Genomic DNA, 6177 nt, shown 5'->3' with positions numbered 1-6177 from the left:
TGTGCCCTGTGCTTCAGTAAAATGCCTTGGGATTAAGCTCCTGTCCACTGGGTGGTGTGAGGCGCAGATTTCTGCCATATGGCGTGTAGGTTTCATAAAACTGAAGGTCTTGAAGAAGATCCTTTCTCTGCTTCCCCCAGCCTATCAAACAATACTGGTTACAGCAGCTATAATGGGGTCACTGGATTACTGCAATGGAATGTATTTGGGACAACCCAAGTATCATATTCAGCGCATGCAGATACTCCAAAACTCAGCAGCAAGACTTGCACTTTTGGCACCACGGCTCCCTTCAGTAGCTCTTCTGCATCACCAGCACTGGCTTCCAGTGGTGACACGGATTGCATTTAAGACAATTTGAGTCGTCCATCGGGCTGTGCACAATGATGGCCCCGCATATTTGAAAGGTAATATAGAGTGGTACCTCCCAGCCAGACTACTACGCTCTACATCACGCCTACTACTTAAGATACCAAAATTCCAGTGGAAGCGACTGGGTGGCCGTTCTTTCTCAGTTCTGGCCTCAAGTCTATGGAATGCACTACCACTATCTCTAAGAGCCATTGATGAGTACCTTCCTTTCCTTAGAAGTGAAAACCCACTTGTTTTAATTCAGTTCTTAGCATGTTATGGGTATGAAGCATCTGTTGCATGGCTGCCGACTTTAGCACCTAGATGCCCTCGGGCCTGAGTCATGAGCTTTATACATTTTTAAATAATAATTATAATAATAATCTGTGTACGTACATGTCTTTGAAAGGAAAGAAATGTCTTATTGTTCGACCAAATTGTTTAACCTCTGCAAGTTTGTCAAAGTGGATATTGACAAACTGAATGTTGTTGTCATGCCAATATGACTAAGCCTTGTTCTACGTCAATGTTGCATTGTAGAATTACTCTGCAGTTTAGACAGTTAATATTTTCTCCAATTCGGCTGTGTTGGAGATACATTTTTTTAAGCTATTTAGTCGTTCTGTTGCTTGTTGATACTTAGGAATTGTCATGCCGTACACTTCTAGTTTGTCTTGTACAGCTGATATGCAGTATAGGTTGCGTTTCTTTTTCCAACATTGTTTTGTTGAATTGACTACAGCTTGCAAGCAGGGGCATTAAGGACATACATTTTAGATGTTGTTGCGTTAATTGTTCCATGACATCAGGAGCAGATGTGTTTCTCCCATTCAGCTCATGGATTAGTCTACTATTTAAGATGGATGTTGCATCTTTAGTAAGCTGCCCAGTTCTAATACTTTTTGAAATGTTAGCATATGTGAGGTCTGCAGTCTGGCGCATGTTTTGAGTTAGTTCTTTGTAGTTAAAGTGCTGACAGAGATTTACATGTCTAATGCTGTCGAGAGGATTACAGCATTCTTTGTGTCTTCATGTTTTGAAATAGTTTGCCCTTTCACTGGCCTCAACCGTAGGAAGTCTCTGCAAACAGTACCTCATAGTTAGTTTTTAGGACTTCTTGCATACTGAGATGAATTAAAGCCAACATTGTCCAACCCTGTTTTGTGTCAATAAACATTTCTGGCCACAAACCATGAAACCCCTTTGTGTGCATCTCAGTCCTGGCTCATCACAATAGCAACAAACGGTTGCTAAAAGGCTGCCAAAGGGGCAGTTGGAATGAAAATAGTAATAAATGTGGAAGTCCCTCAAGAAATTGAGCATGGTTTTAAACATGAAAGTAAATCCTGTATCTGTCAACATTAAACACCTCTGCTCCTGTATGTAAGTTGGAAAGCTGGTTCTGTCAAAACATTCCTAATTAAAATAATCAGCACATTTCTACTAATCCTAACAAACAACATCTGTTGGGCTGAAGTAACAACCCCACAAGTTTAGCTTCTTAGAACATAGGTGGTGTCACGTTCCACTGACAACTACTCCTCCCCGTAGAACACCAAAACAAATTAGAATACTACAAATTGTCAACAGAGGCTGCAACTAAGGTACACATAATTCTGAAACAAATGAAAGTGCTCTTGATAGATGAATTAAGAATGGTGTCCAACCATATGTTTGGAGGAAAATGTGTTATTTCTTCCTCTTGTTGGCGTTCATTGTACAACATTTCTTTGTATTGTTTTTAATTATCATGTGTTATACTGCTTTAAATCAGGGGTGCACAAATGATTTTGGCAGAGGGACGAATGTACCTTACATGCTGCCTGTAGTGGGCCGAAAAGTAAATGTCGAAGGGGCTGGAGGCGGGAAGGGTGGGAGGCCTTTTCAACCCCCAATTTGTATTAGACACATGGAAAAAGAATAGCTTTTTGGAGGTGTACCGGTCTTTATTTGTATTTCAAACTTACATTTTGTAGTACACATTTCCATTCCACTTTTATCATTTATTTCTTTGCAAAGGACATATTGGCACTAGAATAAATATGCAAATCATACAGGATGAAAAGACAGCACTCAAACATTTCACAAGTCATGTTGCTTTAGATTTGGAAGGCACAAGCTCTGCCATTTTGCAAAGCAACTGGCACGGCTGTAAGTGAGCAATGAACTATGAGTATTTGGAAGATGAACAGTGAACCAGACATACTTGATCAGTAAGAAATATTGCGGTGTTTCTCAGCTGTCAGTTTCTGGACCTCGGGCTCCAGTGATGTTGTTCTTACTCTCAGGATAGCATGGAGATGTTGGTCAGTGAGTCTTGTCCTTAGACTGGATTGATGTAGTTTAATTTGCGAAAAAAATTGCTCACAAATGTTGGTACTGACAAACATAGATGTTAGGGAGAATTCTCTCTTTAGGCTGAATTTCCTAACCTAATGAGTCCCCCAGCAGCTTTGCTGGATTTCTGGAGTTTGTTTTGTTCTCCTGCCAAGAGTGAGACTCTTTTTTTCTCCCACTCTCGGACATGATTTATGGTGTTCCTTTGACTGTTAATGTGTTTTATGGGCTATGGGGTCCTTTACTCCATAGGGTCTCATGTGTTTTTACTATGTGTGTTACACAGCACCCTCCGGGCAGTGACACAGGGGTGTCATAGTGACACCCACCATAGACTCCATACCCTAGGACTGACTACTGTCTCCCAGGGTATGTAAAGTCACCATTGGCATTACTAGTCCCAAATTATTAACAGAAACCAGTACAAACCATCATATTGTGGACGTACTGGTCGGGGCAATTCGATTGCCCCGGGGTCTGTTAGTCGAGGGGGCACGTCTACGTCCCCCCTGATCGAGTTTTGGCTGGTGGCAGTGGATACTACTTTTTATATTCGACCGCAAATATATATCCCTATGGGATTTTCCCATTGTTTGAGGCTACCAACTTTAATTATTTAATTCTCATATCCTCGAACATACCGCCGGTTTATTTATTTATTGGTATTTTTTGCCAGGACTCGATTCTAAAATGGCGTTTGTATTCTCTTCTGTGACTCCAACCCAAGTCGAGCCCTTTGTTTCACTTTTTGGAGGGCTTATCCACAGAAGCCTCCAAGTGGTGCAACTCTGTCTGGGTACCACAGGGGGTATGGGAGGGGGTTTAGGCACCCTGGACTGAGTTACCTTGGTAACTCAAGTCGCACTCTTGTGTGATTGGCCCAAGTGGTGAGCCGGATGGCTCATCACTTAGCATGTTTGATTGACAGCTAGGCTGAGTGAATGGGGGTGTGCTGCATAAAAGCAGGGCTTTGGGGACTGGAACTTCAGAAGTTGCCACTGGACCTGAGAATCCGACGAGAATCCGACGAGGGAGAAGCTGAGCCGACCTACCACAACGACACCACCGGTGGAGCCCTGCGGAACCGACTCACCACTTCCCGACGACAGAGAAGATCTCCCGGCTGGAGAGGCTTCTTCCCCTGACTGGTGGGCACAACCAGTTCACCTTCTTCTCTTCGCACCCCAGACCGGCTTGTGGTCGAATTGCCCGTGCCAAGCACCCCGGCAACCGGATAGCCACTTACCACTGGACCGCGAATCAAAGGACCACTCCTTTTACCTGAGAAACTCCGCGGCTGGTTTCTTCCCTGGCAGTGCAACGGACTTCTGTCTTCCTCCCCGATGAGATCCTCTCTTACCCCAGACGAAGCACCGACTTGCATCCGCTGCCAGGAACAACTGCCCCCGCTGGAGTATTCTCACCACTTTAAGGTACCATGTCCGCCAGGCCTCCCTTTCTAAAGATTGCTACAAGGTAATAATAACCCCTTAACCTTCTGGATGGGCTGGCCGCCTTGACCTTCTAACTGGTCCCTTTCTTTGGTCCAACTCTTTTTGAACCTGTTCAAGACTTTTGTGCACTGCAACCGTGTGACCTTGGACACATTTCGTTTGATCCTCTTAAAGTGGATCCCGCCTGCTGAACTCTAACTTCACGGTTTTACTTTGCCTTCCTCTCTTGTTGTGTTCTTGTAAAAGTGTTGGGACCTGTTTCAATTTATTCTCTGCTTTTCTCTCCCTTTTAAAACAAATTATTAGAGTGCCATCTGCATTAAGCGCTCACCGCTGTCTGAAAATAAGTGGGGCTTTACTTAAGACGTGTCTAATATTCTTCTAAGGGAGTGTATATCTTTTAGTGACCGTGTTTTTGAATTGCTTACTATTAGTGCCTGTGTGTTTTTCTAGATGTGGTTTTAAATAAATAATTATATCTCTTTTACACCAAGCCCTGGTCAGTGTTTACTTGTTCTACTGTGATCTTTTGACCTATTGTGAATACTCTGTATACGGCCTAACTCTTCTTGAGGGAAGTCTGACTGCTCAGCCACAGCTACCAAGTGAATCTGTGTGGTACAGACTGCTACCAAGTGGGTTTACTTCCAAACACCTGTAGTCTTAAATCTTTTGCAGTGGTCCCAGAGGGAACTGCACAGGTTTCTGCCTAACAATAGATACCATTGTTAATGCTTCCCGCAACAGATTGGGGAATTATGCAGTGTTCAGAGACTGATAAAAGGCTAATAAAGGCATCTCTCTGTGCTGAATTTGGGGGCATTACAGCACTGAAGTTCAATCACTTCCAGTAGATGTTCAGGTGGCACATTGTCAACATCAGCAGATAAAGGGGCTGCAAAAAGTTCAAAAGAGGCTCGCTGTGATTTGAATTGTGTGAAACGATTCTCAAACATTTTTCAGTTCCTTCAGGAACTTCACATGCCGATACCATCCTACATACTTGTCGAGGGGGAAAACCTCTGCACATACGGGGAAGTTTATTAGCATCCCTTCCTCCTGTTTGGCTGTCAGATGCCTTAACTTTATTTCAAAGGCACAAACTGCCTCAAACAGATCAGATATTAGATTTTGGCTTCCTTGAAACTTTAAATTTAATTCATTCAAATGGCCTGTCGGGTCAGTCAGAAAAGCAAAGACAGCTACACAGTCTATATCTTGCATGACAGAAGTGTCCACTCCCTTTTCATTAAGGAATGCTTTTATTTCCTGTCGTAAAGCAAAGAATCGCTCCCGAACATTGCCACGACTTAGCCATCGAACATCAGTGTGATATAGGACATCACCATAATCCGCCTTTGCCTCCTAATGTATGATGCAGTGATAATTATTTTAATGGACAGCCTTTTCGCCCAAGTTTCTTTTTCAAATAGCCAATAAAACAATTTTGCTCCCCAATCATGGCTGGCGACCTATCAGTGTTCACGCCTACCAGAGTATCTCATGCCAAATTTAAATCAACAATGACTTTTTGAATGGCATTAAAAATGTCAGCAGTGCCAGTCTAGAAAAAATGGATACCTCTACTTTGTGACCACAAATGTATTTTGGTGGCCATGGGCCAACCGTCTAATGCACGATATGACAGAATATAGGTTTTAGAGTTTGCCAATGAATGGCCATTTTGATGTAAGCGAATTGCCATTTTGTTTTCTAACCATTGCTCATTGCTTTCTGTTCTTATTGCTTCGCAGTACATTTTCCGCTTACAGTGCTCGACTGTAAAACATTGTTGTCTGCATGTAAAAGTATTTACAGTAGAGCACTAAAAGAGCAGCTAGACATGCTAGAATTACCAGAGGGTTGTGTACTCTTGCAATACATAGACGATCTATTGTTAGCTGCAGACACAGAGGAGATTTCTAAAGAAAGCACTGTATTACTACTGTCACACCTAGCGGCACATGGCCATAAAGCTAGTTTGAAGAAATTTCAATATAATTGAAAGGAGATGGCCTATTTAGGCTACCTGCTT

The sequence above is a fragment of the Ambystoma mexicanum genome, chromosome 6p (assembly GCF_040938575.1).
Source record: "Ambystoma mexicanum isolate Mex_15411 chromosome 6p, UKY_AmexF1_1, whole genome shotgun sequence".
Classification (NCBI taxonomy): domain Eukaryota; kingdom Metazoa; phylum Chordata; class Amphibia; order Caudata; family Ambystomatidae; genus Ambystoma; species Ambystoma mexicanum.
The sequence above is the reverse complement of the archived record's forward strand: the minus strand, read 5'-3'. Positions refer to the sequence as shown.